At 37.2% G+C, this 27,947-nt stretch overlaps 1 protein-coding gene across 10 annotated transcripts in view; it reads right to left on the bottom strand.

Moving 5' to 3' along the window:
* Positions 1-27,947, bottom strand: part of MBD5 (methyl-CpG binding domain protein 5) — a 447,078-nt gene that overhangs the window by 246,214 nt on the left and 172,917 nt on the right. For 9 of the 10 annotated variants that reach the window (XR_010662489.1, XM_065931498.1, XM_065931500.1 and 6 more), the window contains exon 3: positions 155-306. The gene's annotated coding sequence lies outside the window, so the exon portion shown is untranslated. The remainder of the gene's footprint in view (positions 1-154; positions 307-27,947) is intronic. The other variant, XM_065931503.1, reaches the window with a different exon arrangement.

Raw genomic sequence — 27,947 nt, 5'->3', positions numbered from 1 at the left:
TTGACATGAAATAGTGCTCAGGGGAAAAAACAGGAAGGGAGAAATAGTTATGATAAAAAAGTATTAAAAGTACTTTTTATTTTTTCTAAAACATAATTATATTTGTTTCTATATACTTAATAATATAAAACTCATAGCACATATATTTCATTACTTGCCTCCAAAAAATTGTTGACATCCTCTGTGGCCATCTGTCAAGGTACTCATTCCTTTGTGTTTGATGAAATTAGAGGAGGATTATGCTTCTATGGATTGATGAAGGAAAATATTCTGTGTTCTTGTCTTCTGGTATTTATTTCCCTAGTCCTGTTAAAAAGGAAATAAGCATAAATTTTGAACAGATAGCCAGTTATTCTACATTTCTTTAGATTTATATTTAAGAACATTTTGAGATTCTTAATGAGGAGTTTTAGTCTTACACATAGAATTTGCTAAATATATAACTCCAGGTAAGAAGAGCTATATCAGATGATTCAATCCCCGTATCTTTCAGGATAGGCAACTGAAATCCAGACAGGTTAAAGAGCTCAACCATTTTTACAATCAACTGGTGGCAGGGCCAACACAAGAAACCAATTCTTATCATTTCAAGTTTAGGGCTCTTTCCTCTAGTTGTCTCCCAGTAGGCAGAACATAAAACTCTCTGGAAGAGGGAAGAAGATTGGGAATAGTATTATTGTCATGACCAAGCTAAATTTCTCAGCCCTAATAATGAGAGAAAAATCTAGAAAGAAAAATCATCATAGTTAAATAACATTTAGGTTATTAATTCAAGTACAGCATGTACTCAATGGACATCTAAGGTGTTTTAAAATTAAAGTACGATCAAGATTATTTGGTTTACAATGACCAGTTACCATTTAATTTCTCAGTTTTATCTAGCTATGATCATTTATTTTTTCTCATCTTTGGTACTATAACCATCTATTATCCACAGAGCAAAAGAGAGGTAATTTTATTATCTACAGAGCAACAGACCAATATTTTTAAAAAGAAAATTGATTTTAGATACTCTTAGTCAAAATCCTTCAAAGATATCCTAGAGCATCCATGATAAAATCCAAAGGATTACATTGTCTTAAATGATTGGGCGCCCTCTGATACCTATCCTAATACACTTCCCCTTGCTGGGTGTCCTACAGCCTAGTTGATCCTGTTCGTCCTTAAATATGCTAAGCACACTTTCAGTTTAGGTCTTTGACCTTGGTCCTTCCTCAGACTGGACTACTTCTCCACATAGCCACATACCTGTTCCCAATGACTGAAATATTCTTCTGACAGCAACACCACATGTTTCAAGAATTTACTCAAACGTCACCACCCAGAGAGGTCTTCTTTTATTACTAGCTAAACAACTTTCCCACCCTCCATCACTCACCCCTCTCCCTACTGACCCTCATTTTCTATACCCATACATGCTTCAGTTCCAGGCAGAGTACTTTCTAGATATTATACAACTCAACATAATCCCTAAGGGACCAGACAAGTCTTGGAATTAAGTATTGAGTTTTTATAGGTAATATGGTAAACATACTATAATTATGCACTCTGTCTTCCGTCTCTGAGCACTCAAATAAAATGTCAATATCTTTAAAAAGAAAACATATATTCTTTCTAAGTGATATTTATAAAAAGGCAACAAATATTTCTTACCAGTTTTACTACTAAACAAGTTAATACTAGGTCAGGTTTTATCACTATATGAGTTGTAAAAACTTTGTTTCAGAGCTTTTGGATTTTAGAATTGCAGGTAAAGAATTGCGGAATATAATATATATTTATTTTTTTATTGCCTGTCTCCTTTAAGTAATGTAAGCTTACAAGACCAATTTTTTTTTCCTACTGTATGCCCAGTGGCTAACAGATAAGTATTCAAAAATATTAGAGGAAAGGGTAAGTAATCTTCTGTAAAGATTAGTTTTTATTCTTAACATTCTAAATAAATCCTATTCTATAATAATAATATTCTTCTCAATTGAAGGAAAAGTTGAAAAAATTATTTTGAAAGATTCTTAAAATGATTTCTTCTTGTATAGTTCGCTGAAAGAAAAAAATATGATAAACAGCATTTAGATGAAACTACAGGGAACAACATCTGAGCTCAATAGAATTCTAGAAATCTAGGTGCTTCCTTGCATTCCCATTTTCTATTTAACTACTTAACTGTTTATCACTAAACCATCCATCTTCCATCTATCTACATTTTTCTCTTTGATTTAGACATCTCACCATTCTTGACCCAACACATTATCTCTAAAATGAGAGGGCAGAACTCAATCTTTAGTAGTTCCACGATTTTACTAACAGTTAAATAACTGAGGCAGTAATCACTCTGACTATCCCAGAAGTTGACTGGCTGGTCTCAAAGACATATAATCTTGTTTAATTAACCTACAATTAAAAAACAGAAACTAGTTTTTACTTAAATTTAAGCATGCATGTTTAACTCAAATGAAGTTACACAGTTGTCAAATAACCACTTTATGTCACAGATACAGAATACTCAACTTTTGTGTAAGTTTCTGCTGAAGAGTATGCCTAATAGTAACAAGTATTTATTTAGCACTTACTGTGTGCCAGGTATTATTCTAAGTTCTTACAGTATATTATTAAACTTAAAACATCTGTACTAGCTAGATACTAATATCAACCCCCTGTGGTAGCCTGGATTACTCCTCCCTTTCCCCACCATATGACCATGGGAGGTGCATATATACTTCTCTGCTCTTCTGAGTTTGGAACTGGCCACATGCCTTGCTTTGACTAAATGGGGTAACAGCAGAAAACACTCAAGCAGAGCCTTGAAATATGCATGCTTTAGCAACTTGGTTTCTCCCTTGCTATCTTGCCTTTGTCTCTGAGGAAAAAATGTTTCAGGTAGCTACAGATCCAAGGAAGATGAGACATGAGGCACAGACCCAGATGCATCTTCCACTTGAACCCACATCTGGTTGAATCCAGTCTGGATCAGACCTACTCCTCTAACCCACAGATTTCTGAGCAAGAACTAAATGCTTATTGTGGTCTGCCAGTGAGATTTTTGTGGTGGTTTGTACTGCAGCGAAAGCTCACTGATAAACTTCCTCTTTATAGACAGCAAAAATGAGGGTCAGAGATTAATTTGTCCAAACTTTCATTGCCAATAAAGTGGTAGAGCTGGATATGCAGTCATGCAAGTCTAGCTCAAAGGTCTATACTCTTAAGTCTCTATGCTATATTGCCACTGCATTAAATTTGCTGTATCATGAGATATTAAGCCATTAATTAATATGGCAGTGGGTGATTTGGCAAATTAAAATTCATAATTGTAAATTTATCTAATTGTCAGTGGACAAAGATGTCCTGCAGCTTTCAGTATTTCATTCTGAGACATTAAAAGATATAAAATGAATGTACTATCTGAAGTCAGATTAAAGAGACTATACATCTCATGATGTAGCTTCTCAACTCACTTTGGCACTAAACAGTGGCTCTCAGTATTGACAGCTCTACTGCATGATTCTACTTTCTGACTTTGGCTGACCTTTTCAGGCATGCATCAGTGATCCAAGTTGAATTTCTATTTTAGTAGCCTGAAATTTGGACGTGTGAGTGGGAGCCCTCATCAAGTGCTCAACTCTAGGGAAAGATGAAATCCCCAGAGCTACCCTTGTTCCTTTTCATCCCACCTGTCAATTGCATGATACTTTAGTATCTTCCCAGGCAAATGCCCTTTTTAAATAAGTTTGTCAAATTGTTTTTCTTATTGCAACCAAAGGAAATTTAACCAAAATAAAGTTTAAAAATCCATTGTTCTTTTTGTTATAACTTAAAAGTGCAGAGGAAGGACTTATTAAAAAGACTGAATAGAACTTGCATTTCTTTTTTTTTTATCCTGTTGAAGTAATTTCACAATCATAGTTATGGATTGTATGTCTGCTGATACAAGTTAAATATTCTTCCATATTTTAAAAACTAGGGCTCATGGACCCTAAATGATCTGTGGATAGATCTACATTTTATTAAAACTGCAAAAGTAGATTTCCTTTGGAAACCTACGTATTTTCTGTATTTAAATACATTTTGTTTATAATGTATTTAATGAGCTTTCTATATTCCTTTTGATAATGAAAGGCAAATTGACATATGGGATTATTTTTGTCATTGAGTCACTCAAACTATTTATGAGACTCAAATCTATTCCAGATAATGTTTTAGATACTGAAGATACAACAGGGATGAAACAAAGTCTCTGCCCTCATAAAGGAATAAGAAAGAATATGAGGAATATAATTTAAAAATTTCACAGCACTATTAATAATGAATTTGATACATCTATACAGTAAGGAGATGAGAGTAGCTTAAAAGTGTGAAAGTATAAAGGTAAAATGCCTATGAAAGTTTATGAGCCATCTTTAATCTATACCTAATCTTCAAGGGGAATACATCATCATATATAGGAAATTCTGCAAGAAATCATACGTATGAGTAAACAACAGAGTACAACAATCAACACAAAGGCAATGTTTTATACACTTTTTACTTTGCCAGTGATTTCATATTGACTGCCACAATGGAGCCTCTCAATACTTCTTACAGAGGAGCAGGAAAGAAAATGGAGCCTCAGAAGTCTGAGAAACTTCAGAACTTTGTGTAGTGGTAGAACCAACCAAGGGCGTCCCTGGTGGCTTAGACAGTAAAGAATCTGCCTGCAACACAGGAGATCTGTGTTGGGATCAATCCTTGGGTTGGGAAGATCCTCTGGAGAAGGGAATGTATACCTACTCCAGTATTCTTGCCTAGAGAAACCCATGGACAGAGAAGCCTGGTGGGCTACAGTCCATGGGGTCACAAAGACTCAGATATGACTGAGTGACTAAGCTTAGCACACAACACAGAACCAATTAGGAGGGGCATCTCTGGTGGTTTGGTGGTAAAGAATCCGTCTGCCTCTGCAGGAGACACAGGTTCAATCCCTGGGTCAGGGAGATCAGATCCCCTGGAGAAGAGAACAGCAACCCACTCCAGTATTCTTGCCTGGAAAATCTCTTGCACAGAGAAGCCTGGTGGGCTATAGTCCATGGGGTCACAAAGGAGCTAGATGTGACTTAGTGACTAAACAACAAGAACCAACTATAGCCTGGTTTCCAAGTTTCCTAGCTTTTGTTTCCATTATTGATATTTTTGAACTATGGTGTTGGAGAAGACTCTTGAGAGTCCCTTGGACTGCAAGGAGATCCAACCAGTCCATCCTAAAGGAAATCAGTCCTGAATATTCATTGTAAGGACTGACACTGAAGCTGAAATTCCAATCCTTTGGCCACCTGATGCAAAGAACCGACTCAATGGAAAAGACCCTGATGCTGGGAAAGACTGAAGGCAGGAGGAGAAGGGGACAACAGAGGATGCGATGGTTGGATGGCATCACTGAAGCAATGGTCATGAGTTTGAGTAGGCTCCAGGAGTTGGTGATGGACAGGGAAGCCTGGTGTGCTGCAGTCCATGGGGTTGCAAAGAGTTGGATGTGACTGAGCAACTGAACTGAATATCATCTTAACAAAATTAGTTTCACAGCAGGCAGTGTTGATATTTCCTTTTATTTACTTTTGTGAGCTACTTGTGAAGTGGGACAAAGAAGCAACATTATTGGGGTCACACAGAAGCTTCTGGTAACAAGTTGAATATCTTTTGTCATCAGGCATAAGCTCCACCACTTTGGAACAGCATGAGAGAATTGGTAGTGGAGGAGTTTGAGAATGTAATACTATGGTTGATTCACTCTACCATTAGATTTAACACAGAGTTCAGTTCAGTTGAGTTGAGTTCAGTCGCTCAGTCGTGTCCGACTCTTTGTGACCCCGTGAATCGCAGCACACCAGGCCTCCCTGTCCATCACAAGCTCCCAGAGTTTACTCAAACTCATGTCCATTGAGTTGGTGATGCCATTCAACCATGTCAACCTCTGTCGTCCCCTTCTCCTCCTGTCCCCAATCCCTCCCAGCATCAGGGTCTTTTCCAATGAGTCAACACTTTGCAAGAGGTGGCCAAAGTATTGGAGTTTCAGCTTCAGCATCAATCCTTCCAATGAACACCCTGGACTGATCTTCCTTCAGGATGGACTGGCTGGATCTCCTTGCAGTCCAAGGGACTCTCAAGAGTCTTCTCCAACACCACAGTTCAAAAGCATCAATTTTTCGGTGCTCAGTTATCTTCACAGTCCAACTCTCACATCCACACATAACCACTGGGAAAACCATAGCCTTGACTAGACGGACTTTTGTTAGCAAAGTAATGTCTCTGCTTTTTAAAATGCTATCTAGGTTGGTCATAACTTTCCTTCCAAGGAGTAAGCGTCTTTTAATTTCATGGCTGCAATCATCACCTGCAGTGATTTTGGAGCCCAAAGAAATAAAGTCTGACACTGCTTCCACTATTTCCCCATCTATTTCCCATGAAGTGGGAATAACATAGAGTAGAGGCTGGCAAATTTCAGCCAATAAACGAATCTGGTTTGCCACCTGTTTTTGTATGCTCCCGTGCCCCACCCCCAAGCCAAGAATAGTATTTATATTTTAAACATTTCAAAATGCATCACAAAAACAAAAATTCACAACACCTGAAAATTATATGGAATTTAAATTTCAGTGTCCATAAATAAAGCAGAAACACCATGCTCATTTGTTCATGTATCACCTGTCACTGCTTTCAAAATGCCCCAACAGAATTTGAGGACCTGCTGGTCAGCCAAGCCTAAAATGTTTACTATCTGGCCTTTAACAGAGTTTGCTGATCCCTGATCTAGAAGGTCACAGAATTTTCCAAGGAGATCATAATTTTAGAGGCAATAAAAACACATGTTTACAATTTTAAGAAATTAATAACTGTATAGTTATTGGAATTAATGGAATGATTTGCATGCACCTGAAGCATATGACTATCCCAGGGTCCTGAGAAGCATGCTTGTATCTTAGCCACTCTGGCAGCTGATCACTTGGATGCCCTCCTTTGCCCCATGCTGTTTGTGATTATTACAGAGGTTTAAATTGTTTAACTAGTAGTCCTACATTTTCAAATTTGCTGTCTCATAGATTGTTGGTTTAAGACAGCAAGCACAAAGAAACTTCTGGTGACATATAATCAATGAGTAAAAACAGTGTGGAAACGGTGACAGATTTTATTTTCTTGGGCTCCAAAATCACTGAGGATGCTGACTGCAGCCATGCAGTTAAGAGATGCTTGCTTCTTGGAAGAAAAGCTATGACAAACTTAGTGTATTGAAAAAGCAGGGATAACACTTTGCTGACAAATTTCCATATAAAGCTATGGTTTGTACAGTGGTCATATATGGATGTGAGAGTTGAACCAGAATGAAGGCTGAGCACTGAAGAATTGATGCTTTTAAACTGTGGTGTTGGAGAAGACTCATGAGAGACCCTTGGACCACAAGGAGATCAATCCAGTCAATTTGAAAAGAAATCAATCCTGACTATTCACTGGAAGGATTGATGCTGAAGCTGAAGCTCCAACACTTTGGCCACCTGATGTGAAAGAGCTGACTCATTGGAAAAAGGCCCCCATGCTGGGAAAGATTGAGAGCAGGAGGAGAAGGGGATGACAGAAGATGAAATGGTTGTATGGCATCACAGACGTAATGGACATGAATCTGAGCAAACTCTGGGAGATAGTGAAGGACAAGGAAACCTGGTGTGATGCAGACCACAGGGTCACAAAGAGTCGGACACAACTTAGTGACTGAACAACAACAACAACAAAATCGCCGAGGGAGCTTTCCTGGTGGCTCAGTGGTAAAGAACCTGCCTGCCAACGCAGGAGATGCAGATTTGACTCCTGGGTCAGGAAGATCCCCTGGGATGGCAACCCACTCCAGTATCCTGGTCTGGAAAACCACACGGACAGAAGAAGCCAGGTGGGCTACAGTCCATGGGGTCATAAAAGACTCAGACATGACTTAGGAACTAAATAACAACAATGACAACAATTAATGAGAAGCATAAAAATCCTATGAATCCTGTAAATTTGCCTTAAGATGACTGTCATCAAATCTGTAAGTTGCATTTATCTAATCAAAATTAACCCCTAGAAGACTCAAATATTCTAAAAGTCAGTATAAAAAAGAAAATGGTGAGGATCATATTCAAAATTTTCTTTAGCAAAGTTTTCTGATTTAGAAATTAAAATCTGCTGATACTAAAAACAGACTTACAGGCTTCATAGAAGTTTTATGCAATAGTTTTCTAAACTTTATTATTTTGCAACTTATCATATTTAGAAATGTTATTTCTCTGAATGTTCACTATAGAGGTCCAATTCCCCTTGATTTGCAATCATACCTCATGAAGCTTTGGGTTGTGGTCTGATTTTTAATAATAAAGGTTCCTAACATTTTTTTGTAACTGAAAACAATGACAATTTGTCAACTGAAAACAATGACAATTTCTTTAAAACTTTAACACTTATTTTAAAAATGTTGATAAACACTGTACCAAAGATTAGGAAAAATAAGTGACAATATTTATTCACTCTACATACTCATTCATTATTTCTCCAGTAAACAGATGAGTAGAAACTCTTTGCCAGCCTTGCAGAAAAAAAGAGATACATGATAGTTTTTGTTTTCAAGGAGGTTATAGGCAAGTAGCTAGAAAAGTGACACGTATACAGATTTTTGAGATTTAGTCTGTTAACTTCTTTAATAGATGTGAGCTGCTCACAGATGTAAAGAAGCTGCTACTTTATACCTAGCACAAAAATGAACTCAGTTTCTGGTGGTGAAAACAGAAGAGAAACTCTGATTTAAAAAGGATGCACTTTAGCTATAGAAATGAGGCAGGCAGGGTCAAGTGAATGCTTACCTAGAAAAAACAATAAATATTCTTAATGGAAGAACAAATTCTCCTTTTCCCTTAATTTCCAGATAGTTTACACAATACCAGTCCAAAACCTTTGGGAGTCACATGTGTTTTGGACTTCAGAACTTTCTAGTTCTGAAAGGGAAGCTTAAATACACTATAATGGTTAAAAACACACCAAAAAAAAAAAAAAACCCACCAGTTTTTAATGTCTAAAAGATACATCAAAGACTGCTTGGTATCAAATGACAATTTTAGAATTCTTGTCACTGATAATAACTGATTTAAAAAGAATAAGCTATCATGAATTGCTGAATTAATACATGAAATGTAGTACCACCCATGCAATGGAATATTATTTGGTCATGAAAAGAATGAAAATTTGACACAGGGTACAGTATAAATGAAACTTGAAACCATTATGCTGAGTAAGAGGAGCAAGACACAAAAAGCAGTAGAGTGTATGCCTCTATATATGTAAAATGTTCAGAAGAGGCAAACTGATAGAGACCAAAAGAAGAGTAATGTTTGCTAGGGGTTGGTATACAGGGGAATGGAGACTGACTGGTAGGGGGTACAGAGTTCCTTTCTGGGGTGATGAATATGTTCTGAAATAAGTGGTGATTGATGTATAACAAGGTGAATACACCAAAAAGCATTGAACTACATGATTTAAAATTGGAAAATTTATAGCATATAATACAGCTGTCATCAAAATTTTTTCTATGAAAAGAATGAACTCATTTTATTAGAGAGGTTTTTATTTTTAAAGTATTAAAAATAAACTACTAAGATAAACTACTAAACTATAAAAATAAACTACTAAGCACATATGTGCTAAGTCACGTCGGTCATGTCCGACTCTTTGCAACCGCCTGGACTGTAGCCATGGGATTGTCCAGGCAGGAATACTGGAGTGGATCTTCATTTTCTCCTCCAAGGGATCTTCCTGATCCAGGGATCGAACACATATCTCTTAATGTCTTCTGCGTTGGCTTTGGGATCTTTACCACTAGCGCCACCTGGAAAGCCCAAGATTAACTATACTAGGGAGTGATTTCAGTTTGTGACTATGAATAACCACACAGTTCTAATAAGACCTAGCTAAAAGAAAATAGTAATAAAGCTCTTCAGATACTTCACATTTCAAAATCTAAGCATGAAGACAAAAATCTAATCATAGAACACATATAATTAATATGAATAAGTAAAGAAACATAGGAAAATAATAAAATAATAGATTAAACCTGGTTTAGACTATAGTGTGTCCTTATTTTAAAGACATTATTTCAAAAATTAAAAATTCCAGATGCTGAAAACAGTCATCAAGAATTAATCTGGTATTTCTTCCCTCTAAATTCAAAGCTCAAATTCTTTACATTCCAAATTAAGTTAGGAAGTATTTATAAACCAATCTAAACCCTTACAATAGGATCACTGTGAACAATGGTTTTTGGAAACTAGAATAAATTCAAGATTTAAATTGAATAAGCTGAAGAAGATTTAAAAGAATAAAATGAAAATTTAAAATTGAAGATTCAACCAGAAGAATGAAGGAATGAAGAAATTAGAATCTCTCTGAATTTAAATAACACGCAAAATGTGAATTATTGAGAAAAAAAAACAAGAAAAGAAAGAGACAGCAAAGTTTGACAAAATCTATGTTCATTTACTTGGGTCCCAAACTCATGTTCCAATCAGGACTGAGCTGAAGATATTACTCACTAGAATACAAAAACTGGTGTGATGATTCAGGTGTTAAAATTAATCGAATGAATGCTTCCATTGGCAGATGACAACTAGCCAGAAACGGGTAAAGAGAGAAATTTTACTCCACTGTATTTGGAAAGTCGACACTGAAGTTACAACTGTATAATCGTCACACATATAGTGGAGAGTTCTCACTAAATGGGGTCCACTGGAGGAGGGGATAGCAAATCACTCTGGTATTCTTGCCGTGAGAATCCCATGAGCAGCATGAAAGGGAGAAAGTTATGATACTGGAAAATGAGCACCCCAGGCCTATGGTGTCCAATATGCTACTGAGGAAGAGGGAAGGGTAATTGCTCATAGCTCCAGAGAGAATGAGTGGTTGGGTCAAAACAGATGACACTCAGTTGTGGATGGTTCTGGTGGTGAAAATAAAGTCCAGTGTTGTAAAGAACAACACTGCAAGGATCCTGGAATTTTAGGTCTGTGAATGAAGAGAAGCTGGATGTGGACAAGCAGCAGATGGCAAGAGTAAACAGTGATATCTTAGAAGTCAGTGAATTAAAATGGATGAAATTCAGTTCAGTTCAGTTGCTCAGTTATGTCCCACTCTTTGTGACCCCATGGATTGCAGCACGCCAGGCCTCCCTGTCCATCACCAACTCCTGGAGTTTACTCAAACTTAACGTCCATTGAGTTGGTGATGCCATCCAACATTCTCTCCTCTGTTGTCCCCTTCTCCTCCCACCTTCAATCTTTCCCAGCATCAGGGTCTTCTCCAATGAGTCAGTTCTTTGCATTAGGTGGCCAAAGTATTGGAGTTTCAGCTTCAGCATCAGTCCTTCCAAAGAATATTCAGGACTGATTTCCTTGAGGATAGACTGGTTGGATCTCCTTTCAGTCCAAGGGACTCCTAAGAGTCTTCTCCAACACCACAGTTCAAAAGCATCAATGCTTTGGCACTCAGCTTCCAACTCACATCCATACATGACTATTGGAAAAACCATAACTTTGACTAGATGGACTTTTGTTGGCAAAGTAATGTCTCTGCTTTTTAATATGCTGTCTAGGTTGGTAATTGCTTTTCATCCAAGCAGCAAGCATCTTTTAATTTCATGGCTTCAGTCACCATCTGCAGTGATTTTGGAGCCCAAGAAAATAAAGTCTGTCACGGTTTCCATTGTTTCTCCATCTACTTGCCATGAAGAGATGGGACTGGATGTCATGATCTTAGTTTTCTGAATATTGAGTTTTAAGCCAGCTTTTACACTCTCCTCTTTCACCTTCATCAAGAGGTTCTATACCTTCTCTTCAGAAAACAAAGATCATGGGATCAGGTCCCATCACTTCATGGCAAATAGATGGGAAAACAGTGGAAACAGACCTTTGTTGTAATGTCTCTGCTTTTTAATATGCTGTCTAGGTTGGTCATAGCTTTTCTTCCAAGGAGTAAGCATCTTTTAATTTCATGGCTGCAATCACCATCTGCAGTGATTTTGGAGCCCCAAAAAGTAAAGTCAGCCACTGTTTCCATTGTTTTCCCATCTATTTGCCATGAAGTGATTGGACAGGATGCCATGATCTTTGTTTTCTGAATGCTGAGTTCACTCTCTTCTTTCACTTTCATTAAGAGGTTCTTCTTCGCTTTCTGCTATAAGAGTGGTTTCATCTGCATATCCGTGGTTACTGATATTTCTACCAGCAATCGTGATTCCAGCTTGTGCTTCATCCAGCCTAGTGTTTCTCATGATGCATTCTGCATATAAGTTAAATAAGCAGGATGACAATATACAGCCTTGATGTACTCCTTTTCCTATTTGGAACCAGTCTGTTGTTGTTCCATGTCCAGTTCGTTACTGTTGCTTCCTGACCTGCATATAGATTTCTCAAGAGGCAGGTCACGTCGTCTGGTATTCTCATCTCTTGAAGAATTTTTCATAGTTTCTTGTGATCCACACAGTCCAAGGATTTGGCATAATCAATAAAGCAGAAGTAGATGTTTTTCTGGAGCTCTTTTGCTTTTTCGATGATCCAATGGACATTGATAATTTTTTTTTTTTTGACATTGATAATCTAATCTCTGGTTCCTCTGCCTGTTCTAAATCCAGCTTGAATATCTGAAAGTTCACTGTTCACATACTGTTGAAGCCTGGCTTGGAGAATTTTGAGCATTACTTTGCTAGTGTGTGAGAAGAGTGCAATTGTGTGGTAGTTTGAGCATTCTTTGGCATTGCCTTTCTTTGGGATTGGAATGAAAACTGATCTTTTCCAGTCCTGTGACCACTGCTGCGTTTTCCAATTTCCTGGCATATTGAATGCAGCACTTTCACAGCATCAACTTGTAGGATTTGAAGTAGTTCAACTGGCATTCCATCACCTCCACTAGCTTTGCTCACAGTAACGCTTCCTAAGGCCCATTTGACTTCACATTCCAGGATGTCTGGCTCTAGGTGAGTAATCACACCATTATGATTATCTGGGTCATGTAAATTTTTTTTGTATAGTTCTTCTGTGTATTCTTGTCACCTCTTCTTAATATCTTCTGCCTGTTAGGTCCATACCATTTCTGTCCTTTATTGTGTGCATCTTTGAATGAAATGTTCCCTTGATATCTCTGATTTTCTCGAAGAGATCTCTAGTCTTTCCCATTCTATTGTTTCCCTCTATTTCTTTGCATTGATCACTGAGGAAGGCTTTCTCATCTCTCCTTGCTATACTTTGGAACTCTGCATTCAAATAGTAATATCATCCTTTTCTCCTTTGCCTTTAACTTCTCTTTTCACAGCTATTTGTAAGGCCTCCTCACACAACCATTTTGCTTTTTTGTATTTCTCTTTCTTGTGGATGGTCTTGATCCCTGCCTTCTGTATAATGTCATGAACCTTTGTCCATAGTTCTTTAGGCACTCTATCAGATCTGATCCCTTAAATCTATTTCTCACACCCACTGCATAATTGTAAGGGATTTGATTTAGGTCATACCGAATGGTCTAGTGGTTTTCCCTACTTTCTTCAATTTAAGTCTGAAGTTGGAAATAAGGAGTTCATGATCTCAGCCACAGTCAGCTCCTGGTTTTGTTTTTTGCTGACTGTATAGAGCTTCTCCATCTTTGGCTGTAAAGAATATAATCAATCTGATTTCAGTATTGACCATCTGGTGATGTCCATGTGTAGAATCCTCTCTTGTGTTGTTGGAAGAGGGTGTTTTCTATGACCTGTGCATTCACTTGGCAAAACTCTAATAGCCTTTGCCCTGCTTCCTTCTGTACTCCAAGGCCAAATTTGCCTGCTACTCCAGGTATCTCTTGACTTCCTACTTTTGCATTACAGTCCTCTATAATGAAAAGGACATCTTTTTTGGGTGTTAGTGCTAGAATGTCTTGTAGGTCTTCACAGAACCGTTCAACTTCAGCTTCTTCAGCATTACTGGTCGGGGTATATAATTGGGTTACTGTGATATTGAATTGTTTGCCTTGGAAACAAATAGAGATGATTCTGTTATTTTTTGAGATTGCATCCAACTACAGCATTTCGGATTCTTTAGTTGACTGTGATGGCTATTCCATTTCTTCTAAGGGATTCTTGCTCACAGTAGTAGATATAATGGTCATCTGAGTTAAATTCATCCATTCCAGTTCATTTTAGTTAACTGATTCCTAAAATGTCGATGTTCACTCATGCTATCTTCTGTTTGACCACTTACAATTTGGATGGGATTAGGCAAATTTAATTCAGATGACCTTTATACCTATTACTGTGGGGAAGAATTGCTTAGAAGAAATGGAGTAGCCCTCATAGTCAACAAGAGGGTCCTAAGCACAGTACTTGGGTACGGTTTCAAAAATGATAGAATGATCTTGGTTCATCTCCAAAGCAAACCATTACACATCACAGTAATTCAAGTCTGTGCCCCCAACCACGATTGTCGAAGAAGCTGAAGTTGATGGGGTTCTATGAAGACCTACAAGACCTTCTAGAGATAAATGAAAAAGGATGGCCTTTCATCAAAGAAATGAAAAAGGATGGCCTTTCGTCAAAGAAATGCAAAAGTAGGAAGTCAAGAGAAAACAGGTAAGTTTGCCCTTGTAGTACAAAATGAAGCAGGGCAAAGTCTAATAGTGTTTTCTCAAGAGAACATGTTAGTCATAGCAAACACCCTTTCCCAACAACACAAGAGATGATTTTACATATGGATATCACCAAATGGTCAATACTGAAATCAGACCTGGAGCTGACCGAGGCTCAAGTCATCAGCTCCTTATTGTAAAATTTAGAATCAAATTGAAGAAAGTACGGAAAACCACTAGGTCATTCAGGTATGACCTAAATCAAACCCTGTAGGATTATATACTGGAGGTGATGAACAGAGTCAAGGGATTAGATCTGATAAAGTGCCTGAAGAACTAAGGATAGAGGTTTATAACATTGTACAGGAGGTGGTGACCAAAACCATCCTCCCAAAAAAGAAATGCAAGAAGGCAAAGTGGTTGTCTGAGGAGGCTGTACAAACAGCTGAGGAAAGGAGAGAAGCAAAAGGCAAAGGAGAAGGGGAAAGACATACCCAAGCAGAGTTCCAGAGAATAGCTAAGAGACCTTTCTTAAATAAATGAACAATGCAAAAAGAAAAAAAAAGAGGAAACAGGGAATGCATGGGAAACATGCTTGGGAAAGCATGGAAACAGGGAAAGCATGGGAAACAGGAAACAGCATGGGAAAGATGAGAGAGATCTTCAAGAAAACTGGAGATATCAAAGGAACATTTCATGCAAGGATGGCCATGATAAAGGACATGAACAGTAAGGACCTAACACAGAAGCAGAAGAGATTAGGAAGAAGTGGCAAGAACACAGAAGAACTATATAAAAAAGGTCTTAATGACCTTGATAACCACGATGGTATGGTTAACTCACCAACAGCCAGATATCCTGGAGTGCAAAGTCAAGGGGCCTCAGGAAGAATTACAGCAAACAAAACTAGTGGAGATAACAAAGTTTCAGCTGAAATATTTAAAATCCGAAAAGATTATGCTGTTAAAGTGCTGTACTCAGTTAGCAAATTTGGACAACTCAGCAGAGGCCACCATACTGGAAAAGGTCAGTTCTCAGTCCAATCCCAAATAAGGGCAATGCCAAAGAATGTTCAAACTACTGTATAACTGCACTCATTTTGCATGCTAGTAAGGTTATGCTTAAAATCCTTCAAGCTAAGCTTCAGAGTACATGAACCAAAATTCTCCAAACGTACAAGCCTGATTTAGAAAAGTAGAGGAATCAGATCAAATTGCAAACACCCACTGGATCACAGAGAAAGCAAGGGGATTAAGAAAAACATCTACCTTCATTGATTACATGAAACCTTTTGATTGTGTGAATCAAAGTAAAATGTGAATATTCTTAAAAAAATGGGAATACCAAACCACCCTGTCTGTCTCCTGAGAAATCTGCATGTGGGTCAAGAAACAAGAGGCAGAAACTTACAGGGAACAACTGATTGTTTCAAAATTGGTAAAGGAGTATGAAAAGGCTGTTTCTGTGACCCTTCTTATTTAACTCATAAATAGAGTACATCATGTGAAATGCCAGGCTGGATGAATAAAAAGGTGGAATCAAGACTGCTGGGAGAGATATCAACAACCTCAGATATGCAGAGGATACCATTCTAATGGCAGAAAGTGAAGATGAACTAAAAATCTTCTTGATGAAGGTGAAAGAGGAGACTGAAAACCTGGCTTAGAACTCAACATTCAAAAAACTAGCATCATGATATCCGGTCCCATCACTTCATGGCAAACAGAAGAGTAACAGTGGAAATAGTGACAGATTTTATTTTCTTGGGCTCCAAAATCACTGTGGACAGTGACTGCAACATGACTGTGGACACGAAATTAAAAGAGTCTTGCTCCTTGGAAGGAAAGCTATGATGAACCTAGACAGCATATTAAAAAGCAGAGACATTCCTTCAACAGCAAAGGTCCATATAGTCAAAGCTATGGTTTCATGTACAGATGTGAGAGTTGGACCATAAGGAAATTGAATAGTGAAGAACTGATGCTTTCAAACAGTGGAACTGGAGAAGACCCTTGAGAATCCATTGGCCTGTATGGAGATAAAATCAGTCAATCCTAATCAATCCTATATATTCATTGGAAGGGCAGATACTAAAGCTCAAGCTCAAGTATTTTTGTCACCTGATGCAAAGAGCTGACCCATTGGAAAAGACCCTGATGCTGGGAAAGACAAGGCAAAAGAGAAGGAGGAGGCAGAGGATGATGTGGTTAGGTAGCTTCACCAACTCAATGGATGTGAATTTGAACAAACTATGGGAGATACTACAGCCTAGTGTGCTGAAGTCCACAAGGTCCCAAAGAGTCAGATGCAACATAGTGATCAAACAAGAACAACACATGAAGATTTATATATATACTAAATTTTTAACAATAAAAAATCTTTATATACATATATCAAGAAACACTTTCATATTCACAGCAAATAAACTGATCCTAAAAGATTATGCTGTGAAAATGCTGCCCTCAATATGCCAGCCAATTTGGAAAACTCAGCAGTGACCACAGGACTGGAAAAGGTCAGTTTTCATTCCAATCCCAAAGAAAAGCAATGCCAAAGAATGCTCAAACTACCACACAATTGCACTCTTCTCACACACTAGCAAAGTAATGCTCAAAATTCTCCAAGCCAGGCTTCAGCAATACGTGAACCTTGAACTGTCAGATGTTCAAATTGGTTTTAGAAAAGGCAGAGGAAGCAGAGACCAAATTACCAACATCCACTGGATCATCAAAAAAGCAAGAGAGTTCCAGAAAAATATCTACTTCTGCTTTATTGACTATGCCACAGCTTTTGCCTGTGTGGATCACAATAAACTCTTGAATTCTGAAAGAGACGGGAATACCAGACCACCTGACTTGCCTCTTGAGAAACCTGTAGGCAGGTCAGAAAGCAACAGTTAGAAGTGGACATGGAACAACAGACTGGTTCCGAATAGGAAAAGGAGTACGTCAAGACTGTATATTGTCACTCTGCTTATTTAACTTATATGCAGAGTACATCATGAGAAACTCTGGGCTGGAGGAAGCACAAGCTGGAATCAAGACTGCCGGGAGAAATATCAATAACCTCAGATATAAAGATAACACCACCCTTATGGCAGAAAGTGAAGGAGAACTAAAGAGCCTCCTGATGAAAGTGAAAGAAGAGAGTGAAAAGTTTGGCTTAAAGCTCAACATTCAGAAAACTAAGATCATGGCATCTGGTCCCATCACTTCATGGCAAATAGATGGGTAAACAGTGGAAACAATGGCTTACTTTATTTTTCTGGGCTCAAAATTCACTGCAGATGGTGATTGCAGCCATGATATTAAAAGACACTTACTCCTTGGAAGGAAAGTTATGACAAACCTAGACAGCATATTAAGAAGCAGAGACATTACTTTGCCAACAAAGTAATGTCAAGTCTAGTCAAGGCTATGGTTTTTCCAGTAGGCATGTATGGATGTGAGAGTTGGACTATAAAGAAAGCTGAGCACAGAAGAACTGATGCTTTTGCACTGTGGTGTTGGAGAAGAGTCTTGAGAGTCCCTTGGACTGTGAGGAGATCCAACCAGTCTATCCTAAAGATCAGTCCTGGGTGTTCATTGGAAGGACTGATGTTGAAGCTGAAACTCCAGTACTTTGGCCACCTGACGTGAAGAGCTGACTCACTGGAAAGACTGTGATGCTGGGAAAGATTGAGGGCAGGAGGAGAAGGTGACGACAGAGGATGACATGGTTGGATGGCATCACCGACTCAATGGACATGGGTTTGGGTGGATTCCGGGAGTTAGTGATGGACAGGGAGGCCTGGTGTGCTGTGGTTCATGGGGCCGCAAAGAGTTGGACACAACTAAGGGACTGAACTGAACTAGGTTTGTCATACCTTTTCTTCCAAGGAGCAAGCGTCTTAATATCATGGCTGCAGTCACTGTCTGCAGTGATTTTGGAGCCCAAGAAAATAAAGTCTGTCACTTTTTTCATTGTTTCCCTATCTATTTACTGTGAAGTGATAGGACTGGATGCCATGATCTTAGTTTTTTGACTGCTGAGTTTTAAGCCAGCTTTTTCACTCTCTTTCACCTTCATCAAGAGGCTCTTTAGCTCCTCTTTGCTTGCTCTCTGTCATAAGGGCAGTGTCTTTTGCCTATCAGAGGTTACTGATATTTCTCTCAGCAATCTTGAATCCATCTTGTCTTCATCCAACCTGATATTTCACATGATGTATTCTGCAGAGAAGTTAAATGAAGTTGGGTGAGAATATACAGCTTTGACGTACGCCTTTCCCAATTTTGAACCAGTCCGTTGTTTCATGTCCGTTTTCTAGTTGTGGCTTGACCTGCATACAGGTTTCTCAGGAGGCAGGTCAGGTGGTCTGGTATTCCCATCTCTTTGAGAATTTTCCACAGTTTGTTGTGATCTACAGAGTCAAAGGCATTAGCGTAGTCAATGAAGCAGAAGTAATTGTTTTTTTTCAATTATCTTGCTTTCTGTATGATCAAATGGATGTTGGTAATTCTATCTCTGGCTCCTCTGCCTTTTGTAAATCCAGCTTGTACATCTGGAAGTTACCAGTTCACTGGCTGTTGAAGCTTAGCTTGGAGGATTTTGAGCATTACCTTGCCAGCATGTGAGACGAGTTCAATTGTGCAGTAGTTGGAATATTCTTTGGGATTGGAATGAAAACTGACCTTTTCTAGTCCTGTGGCCACTGCAGAGTCTTCCAAATTTGCTGCCATATTTGAGTAGCATTTTCACATCTTTTAGGATTTGAAATAGTTCAACTGGAATTCCATCACCTCCACTAGCTTTGTTTGCAGTGATGCTCCCTAAGGCCCACTTGACTTCACACTGCAGGATGTCTGGCTCTAGGTGAGTGAACACACCATGATGGTTATCTGGGTCTTGAAGAATTTTTTTTTATAGTTCTGTGTATTCTCGCACCTCTTCTTAATATCTTCTGCTTCTGTTAGGTCCATACCTTTTCTGTCCTTTTTTGTGCCCATCTTTGCATGAAATGTTCCCTTGGTATCTCTAATTTTCTTGAAGAGATCTCTAGTCATTCCCATTCTATTATTTTCCTCTATTTCTTTGCATTGCTCACATAGGAAGCCTTTCTTATCTCTCCTTATTATTCTATAGAATTCTGCATTAAGATAGGTATAAATTCTTTTCTCCTTTGCCTTTAGCTTCTTTTCTTAGCTATTTGTAAGGCCTCCTGAGACAATCATTTCTGCCTTTTTTTCATTTCTTTTTCTTGGGGATGGTTTTGATCATTGTGTCTGTACAGTATTACAAACCTCTGTCCATAGATTTTCAGGCTTCCCTCAGATCTAATTCCTTGAATCTATTTGGCACTTCCACTGTATAATATAGGGATTTGATTTAGGTCACACCTGAATGGGCTAGTGGTTTTCCTACTTCCTTCAATTTAAATCTGAAATTTGTGATAACAAGTTCATGGTCTAAGTCACAGTCATCTCCAGGTCTTGTTTTTTTCTGACTGTATAGAGGTTCTCTATCTTTGGCTGCAAAGAATATAATCAGTCTGATTTCAGTATGATTAACAGATTCTAGTAAATGACAATGATATAAATTCAAGCAGCTCCCAATATTTAATATGCTGTATATCATAAGACTCTTAAAAATTTTTTTAGTTTGGTCTTTTAAGATTGTAAGTTTATACTGAAAAGTTTAATAATGTAAAGTATGAAATATAAGTGGATCTAGATAATTTAGCAAAATATGATTTTCCTAAATCATTTTATAGAACCTACTGTCTCTTGAATAATTAGTGTAAAATAATGTGGTGTGTTTGAAGTATTAGAAACAAAGAATTCAGAATTCTTTCATAAATAGCACACTCGTAACCCTGATGATAGAGATGACGGGCAGATATATATACATGTGTGATGCTAATATAGCAGCAGTAACTGACTTGTATGAAAATCAGTCTCTCTATAGGTCCCATTTAGGATGAAGAAATTGGGTAATTCTTGCAGTGCAAGTTAGCAGATTAATGACTTTACTTTTTTCTTTGGAATGAAAAAGATATTGAAATAAAAGATAGTATGTAAAAGAAAAAGTAATAAGATACTATGTATCTTATAAAGATACTATGATCACATAGTATTTACTAAGCTTCTTAAATGTACATTAGAAGTTTAGCTGAAACTGAAAAGCAATGGAAAACTAAGGCCTTCCTCCAGTACATAGTAGTTTTTATTTTATATTTTTTATTACTAAGTAACACATGACACTAAAAATTTCAAACAACACAAAAATAGATACAAGACAATCATGTGTAGCAAGAGAGCTACGTGAACTACTTCTGTGGCCATAATCAGTTTTTGAAGATGATAGAAAAAAAAAAACAAACCTATGTATTCAGGATACTTCCAAACGCATTCTATGCATCCGGCATCCTTGATACCAAAAGCAAAGACAGCATATAAAAATAAAACTAACAGGCCAATATCACTCATAAACATAGAAAAATTCTCAACAAAATATTAACAAATTGAACAATGCATTAAAAGGATGATACATTCAGATCAAGTGAGATTTATCCCAGGGACACAAGGAGGTTTCAGTATCAGCAAATCAGTCAATGTGATATACTACATTAGCACATGTGCAAATGAAGTATATGAATCGTATGATCATCTCAATAGATGAAGAAAATGCTCTTGACAAAATTTAACATCAATTTATGATGAAAAAAGCTATGGGTAAAACAGTTTATAATTAGAAACTCTCAACAAAATGAGTATAGAAGGAACATATGTCAACATATTAAATATTTGTCATAAATACATGACAGATCTACAGCTAACATCATACTGAATGGTGAAAGCTGAAAGCCATTCCTGTAAGATCAGGAATAAGAAAAGGATGCCACTCTTGCCACTTTTATTAAACATAGTTTAGAAAACCTGGGCACAATAATCAGGCAAGAAAAAGGAAAAAAAATTCAAATTGGAAAGGAAGAAGTAAAATGTGATTGGTTGCAGATAACATGACACTTTAGAGAGAAAATCTTCAAGTCTACAACAAAGAACAATTAGAACTAATAAATAAATTCAGTAAAATTGCAGGATACAAAATTAATATACAGAAATCTTGCATTTCTATAGAGTAACAACGAAGTATCAGAAGAGAAATTAAGAAAGCAATGCTGTTTATAATTAAATCCTATAAATGAACCTAAGAAGGTGAAAAATCTATACTTGGAAACCTGTAAGACATGGATAAAAAATGACAGAAACAGATGGAAAGACATATCATGCTCATGGATTGGAAGAAATAATATTGTTTAGACAACATACTACCCAAGGTTCATTGAGTCATACAGTTTCAATACCATCCCTATAAAAATGCCTATGGCATTTTTCACAGAACTAGAACAAATAATTCTAGAATTTGTATGGAAACATACTAGACCCCAAATAGCCAAAACAATCTTAAGAAACAAAACTGGAAGTGTCGAGCTCCCTGACTTCAAGCTACACTAGAAACGTATAGTAATCATAACGGTACAGTGCTGGCACAAAAATCGACACAGATTTTTGGAATCAGTGGTATCCCATTGGGATTAATGGGGACAGAACAGATAGTCTAGAAATGAACCCATCCTTATATGGTCAATTAATACGTGACAAGTGAGGCAAAAACATAGAAAGGAGGAAAGATAGCCTCTTCAATAAATGGTGCTGTGAAATACGGACAGCCATAGGCATAAAAATCAAATTAAGAGTACTTTCTCACACCATATACAAAAAGAAGCTCAAACTGTACTAAAGGCTTAACTGTAAGAGATGAAGTCATAAAAATTCTCAAAGAAAATACAGGCAGTATGCTCTTTGACATCAGTCTTAGTAATATTTTTTGGGACACATTTCCTCAGGCAAGGGAAACAAAGGCAAAAATAAACAAATGGGATCATGTCAAACTAAAAACTTGTGCACAGGAAGAGAAAATTATGAACAAAATGAAAAGAATGCATCCTAAATGGGATAAAACATTTGCAAGCAATATATATGATAAAGGGTTAATATCTAAAATATACAACTTAATAACAACAACAACAACAAAAAACAAAGTCCTACTAAAGAATGGGCAATAGCTAGGACATGGAAGCAACCTAGATGTCCACTAACATATGAAGGGATAAAGAAGTTGTGGTACACATATACAATGGAATATTACTGAGCCACAGAAAGGAATGCATTTGAACTAGTTCTAAGGAGGTGTAAGAATCTTCACTGTACAGAGTGAAGTAAGTCAGAAAGAGAAAGACAAATATCATATATCAATGCATATATGGAATACAGAAAGATGGTATTGATGAACCTAGCTTCAGGGCAGCGATGGAGACACGGACATAGAGAACAGACCTATGGACACAGTGGGTAAAGCAGAGAATGGGACTCATTGAGAGAATAGCATGGAAACATACATATATTCCGATATGTAAAACAGATAGCCCGAGGGAATGTGTTGCATGATGCTTATTTAACTGCTTATTTAACTTCTATGCAGAGTACATCATGAGAAATGCTGGGCTGGATGAAGCACAAGATAGAATCAAGATTGCTAGCAGAAATATCAACAACCTCAGATATGCAGATGATACCACCCTTACGGCAGAAAGCGAAAAGGAACTCAAAAGCTTCTTGATGGAGGTGAAAGAGCAGAATGAAAAGACTGGCTTAAAACTCAACAGTCAAAAAACTAAGATCATGGCATTGCAGTCCCGTCACTTCACAGCAAACAGATGTAGAAACAATGGAAACAGTGAAAGACTTTATTACCTTGGGCTCCAAAATGACTGAAGATGGTGATTGCAGCCATGAAACTAAAAGATGCTTGCTCCTTGGAAGAAAAGTTATGATCAACCTAGACAACATAATAAAAAGCAGAGGCATTACTTTGCCGAGAAAGGTCCGTCTGGATGGATGTGAGAGTTGGACCACAAAGAAAGCTGAGTGCTGAAGAACTGATGCTTTTGAACTGTGGTGTTGGAGAAGACTCTTGAGAGTCCCTTGACAAATCCTAATTCCTTAGGATTAGTCAATCCTAAAGGAAATCAACCCTGAATATTCATTGGAAGGACTGCTGCTGAAGCTGAAGCTCTAATACTTTGGCAACCTGATATGAAGAGCTGATTCATCAGAAAACACCCTAATGCTGGGAAAGACTGAAGGTAGGAGGGGAAGGGGATGACAGAGGATGAGATGGTTGGATGGCATCACTGACTAGATGGACATGAGTTTGAGTAAGCTCTGGAAGTTGATGATGGACAGGGAAGCCTGGTGTGCTGCATTCCATGGGTTTGCAAGGAGTCGGACACAACTAAGCAACTGAACTGAACTAAAAGTAGGATGAAATCTGGCTGTCTGTCACAACATGGATCAACCCATAGGGTACTATGCTACGTGAAATAAATTAGAGAAACACAAATTATTTCACTCATACGTGGAATCTAAATAACAAAATAAGTGAAGAAACAGAACAAGACAGAGTCACAGATTCAGAGAACAAACAAGTGGTTGCCAGAGTGGGATGGGAAATGAGTGATAAAGGTGAGGAAATTTAATAGGTACTAAACTTCCACTTATAAAAAAATGAGTCAAGGGAATGAAACACAAAGCTTGGGAAATACAGTCAATAAAAATGCACTACCTTTGGGGGGGGGGGGAAGTGCAAAAGAAAAACAAAAACAAAAACTGATAAGAATCCCTAAATCATTAACTCATCATATACCCTAGGGTACTCCTCTCTTACTTAAAATAGCCTTTTCACCTGTAATATAGCAGTAATAAATCTTGAAGTGTTCTTGTAAAAAAAATAATGTACTATATTTGTATGGTGACAGACAGAAACTAGATTTACCATGACAATTTTATAAGGAATAGCAATATGGAATCACTGAGTTGTCACCAGGAACTAATCTAGTGCTGCATGCAGGTCAATTATACTTCAAAAAACAACCAGCCAGACTCATAGAAAAAGAGAACAGATTTGTGGTTACCAGAGGGAGATAGGAAACTGGATGAAGGTGGTCAAATGTACAAACTTCCATTCATAAAATAATAAATAGTAGGGATGTATAATATAATATGAGTAACATGATTAACTCTGCTGTATATTATATATAAAAGTTGCTAGGAAAGTGAATCCTAAGAGTTCTTTCTCATCACAAGTAAAAAAAACATTTCTTTCTATCTATACAAGGTGATGGATATTTATTAAACTTATTGTGGCAATCATTTCATGATGTACTTAAGTCGAATCATTATGCTGCACACTTGAAACTTATACAGTACTATATGTTAATTATATCCCAACAAACCTGGAAGGATAAAAAACCTTCTGCATTCATGGAGAAATCAATTGAAAACACTATAACATATTATACAAATATTAATGAAAATGAGAAATAATAATAAAGGTAAATATAACATTTGGAAATTTTCTATATTAAATACAAAAAAGATGTTGAATAAATCTTATGCAGAAACATTGCTGGAGACACAATTAAAATTTGCTTTAAATAAATTCTTTTACTATAACTTCTAGAACAGAGGCACATGGTGACACTATTTCTACTAACTTTATACTTCATGAAGAAGAGGGCAAGGTGACCCACTCCAGTATTCTTGCCTGAAGAGTTCCCATGGACAGAGGAGCCTGATGGGCTATACAGCCTATGGGATCGCAAAGAGTCAGACATGACACATACTTCATTAAAGTACTGATTTGTTATTAAAAGTTTTGGTTTAAATTTTCTAAGTAAAGCAATAATTAAAGAGAAAAGCTGGGAAATGAAGAGTCCATATAAGTGACAAATACACAAAAGAATCTGTAAAAATAACCAGTAGTTAAGTGATGCTGGTAGACAAGTTAAAATAACTAACTGACAGCTAGAAAGTAAAACAAGAATTAGGTATACAGCAAGATCACAAAATTGTTTCTCTTCACACATTTCACCTAGGAGAAATAAAGTCTTATAATTTAAGGGTATTAAAGTAGTTAGTGGGTGAAGTAAAAACACAGTACAATGTCTTTATTTCATGTCTTCACAATTGTACAACATGCCAGCTATTTAAAATTCATTGATTAATTCATTAATGTGGAATAAAGCGAGGGAAGTTCTACTAACTCTACACTGCAGAATTTCAAGTCCCATCCACAGATATTAAGCTATATTTGCATAATATAAAGTAAAAATAAACAAATTTATACAATTAGCAAGAAGCTCCAAGCAAACACGTCATACACTATTTGTATTTTCATCTAGTATCACCTTTCCTTTGGGTTTGCTCTTCATTGCTTTTCTTGTTCTCTAACCATCCCTACTCCCTCATACTTTAAAACTCTGCCCAAGACCCAAATTTATACAGTCCATCCTACCCACTCTAGAGCATAGAATGTGCCCCTTTCTCCGGGCTCTTGGTTGAGAATACTACCCACTTAAAGGTCAACTCATAGAGTAAAGAGCAAACTGAGCTTTTCTTCATAGCTTACAAGACAGTCTATCATATGTTTATTTCTAAGGTTATTTTAAAAAATTTATTACAGTAATCAATAACACTGGTAAAATTCAAAGAGCACTGAAGGTTGTAAAGAGAAAAACAAAAGCCTCATGTCTCTCTAGATGAATACTATTATAATTTACTTTTAGAAACTCTTGGGGAAAAGTGAAACTGAAGTTTTTCAGATTTATAAAGGTTAATTTGATGCATTTACTGAGTTTTACCTCTAATACCAGCCAATGGTGTATAGCTAGCAGCTCATAATCAAAGACATTCATATTCTCTGTCATGAATATTCACCCTGACATAAACATAAAACATAAATAATTTCATATAATAAGTAACTTTTTTTTCCTTAGAGGATATGTTTGTTTCCTCCAGCTTAGTTGAGATATAATTGATATATTTCTGTACAATGTGACGATTTGATACACATAGTGCAAAATGATTACCTCAGTAAGGTTAGTTAACCCATCCACCACCTCACCTAATTATATTTTGTGTGTGTTTTTAAGATCAGGGCATTTACGATCTATTCCCTTTGCAACTTTCAAGTATATAGTACACTACTGCTAACTATAGGCACCATGCCAAATATTAGTTCTTAAGAATTTATTCCGCTTATAACTGAGAATTTGTACCCTTCAACCATTTGTACCCTTTCCCCATTTCCCTCACTTCCCAGCCCTTGGCAATCACCCTTCTAAGCTGTTTCCTGAGTCTGACTTTTTTTCTTAAAGATTCCATATTATATATGAGATCATGCAGTGTTTGTCTTTCTCTGTGTGACTTATTTCATTAAGCATAATGCTCTCAAGGTACATCCATGTCACAAATGGCAAGATTTCCTTTTTTTTAAAAAAGGGGCTCAATAATATTCACATATCTATATATATTTATGCATAAATATATATGTGCCATGTAATATCTCACATTTTCATATATATATCACATTTTCATTATCCACTCATTCACTGATGACCACTTAGGTTGTTTCCATGTTGTGGTTATTTCTGAATAATGTTGCAGTAAATATGGGTGTGCAGGTACACTTTGAGGTAATGATTTCATTTCTTCCAATATATTCCAGAATTGGGATATATACACAGATGTGGAGCCATATGTTAGGTCTATTTTAATTTTTTCCATAATGGATGTACCAATTTACATTCCACCACAGGGTTCCCTTTTCTCCACCTCTTTGCCAAGGCATTATTTCTATTATTTTTTGTTTCTTTGTTTGTTTGCTTTTGATAACAGCCATTTTTTTACAGGTATGAGGTGATACCTCACTGTGGTTTTGATTTGCATTTCCCTGATGATTAGTGATGCTAAACTCCATTTCATGTACCTGTTGGCCACCCATGTCTTTCTGAAAAATGACTATTAAGGTCCTATGTGTGTGTACATGTGTGTGTGTGCGCGTATGTGTGTGTGCGCGTGCACATGTGCTCAGTTCTATCTGACTCTTTACGACCCTATGGACTGTAGCCAGCCAGGCTGGCTCTGTCTATGGAATTTTCCAGGCAAGAATACTGGAGTGGGTTCCACTCCCTACTCCAGGGGATCTTCCCACCCCAGGGACTGAACGCCTGTCTCTTGCGTCTCCTGCACTGGCAGGTGGATTTTTTACCACTGTGCCACCTGGGAAGCCCATTCAGGTTCTACGCCAAATTTTAAATCAGATTGTTCCTTTTTTTGGCTCAATATTGAGTTATATTGAGTTCTTCCAATATTTTGGATATTAACCTCTTATCTGGTACATGGTCATAAAGAACTTTTTTGTTTGTTTGTTTTTGTTTTGTT

Source organism: Muntiacus reevesi, chromosome 3 (assembly GCF_963930625.1).
Source record: "Muntiacus reevesi chromosome 3, mMunRee1.1, whole genome shotgun sequence".
In the NCBI taxonomy this organism is placed as follows: domain Eukaryota; kingdom Metazoa; phylum Chordata; class Mammalia; order Artiodactyla; family Cervidae; genus Muntiacus; species Muntiacus reevesi.
The sequence above is the reverse complement of the archived record's forward strand: the minus strand, read 5'-3'. Positions and strand labels throughout refer to the sequence as shown.